We start from the raw sequence: 226 nt of genomic DNA on the forward strand, positions 1-226 counted from the left end.
AAATTATTTATTTTGTATGTGAACAATTTGTTAAATGTATCAGATCTTTTTGGGTGTGTTCTACTTGCTGATGATACAACCTTCATTTGTTCCAGTAATATTGAACAAATGTTGGACATGATACAGACAGTTTATGAAAATACAAGGTTGGTTTCAACTTAATAAATTATCATTAAACTCGGATAAGACCAATTATATCATTTTCTGTAACAATAAGAGAACTATA

At 27.4% G+C, this 226-nt stretch overlaps 1 protein-coding gene and 1 long non-coding RNA gene across 3 annotated transcripts in view; both read right to left on the reverse strand.

The window, feature by feature from the left end:
* The window catches only part of LOC106532777 (uncharacterized), a 20,491-nt gene that overhangs the window by 18,651 nt on the left and 1,614 nt on the right, over positions 1–226 (reverse strand). The gene's annotated exons all lie outside the window — the stretch shown is intronic.
* The window catches only part of rbm42 (RNA binding motif protein 42), a gene marked incomplete at its 5' end in the record, with an annotated part of 19,135 nt that overhangs the window by 18,636 nt on the left and 273 nt on the right, over positions 1–226 (reverse strand).

The sequence above is a fragment of the Austrofundulus limnaeus genome, unplaced genomic scaffold, assembly GCF_001266775.1.
Source record: "Austrofundulus limnaeus strain Quisiro unplaced genomic scaffold, Austrofundulus_limnaeus-1.0 Scaffold830, whole genome shotgun sequence".
NCBI classification, from domain to species: Eukaryota; Metazoa; Chordata; class Actinopteri; order Cyprinodontiformes; family Rivulidae; genus Austrofundulus; species Austrofundulus limnaeus.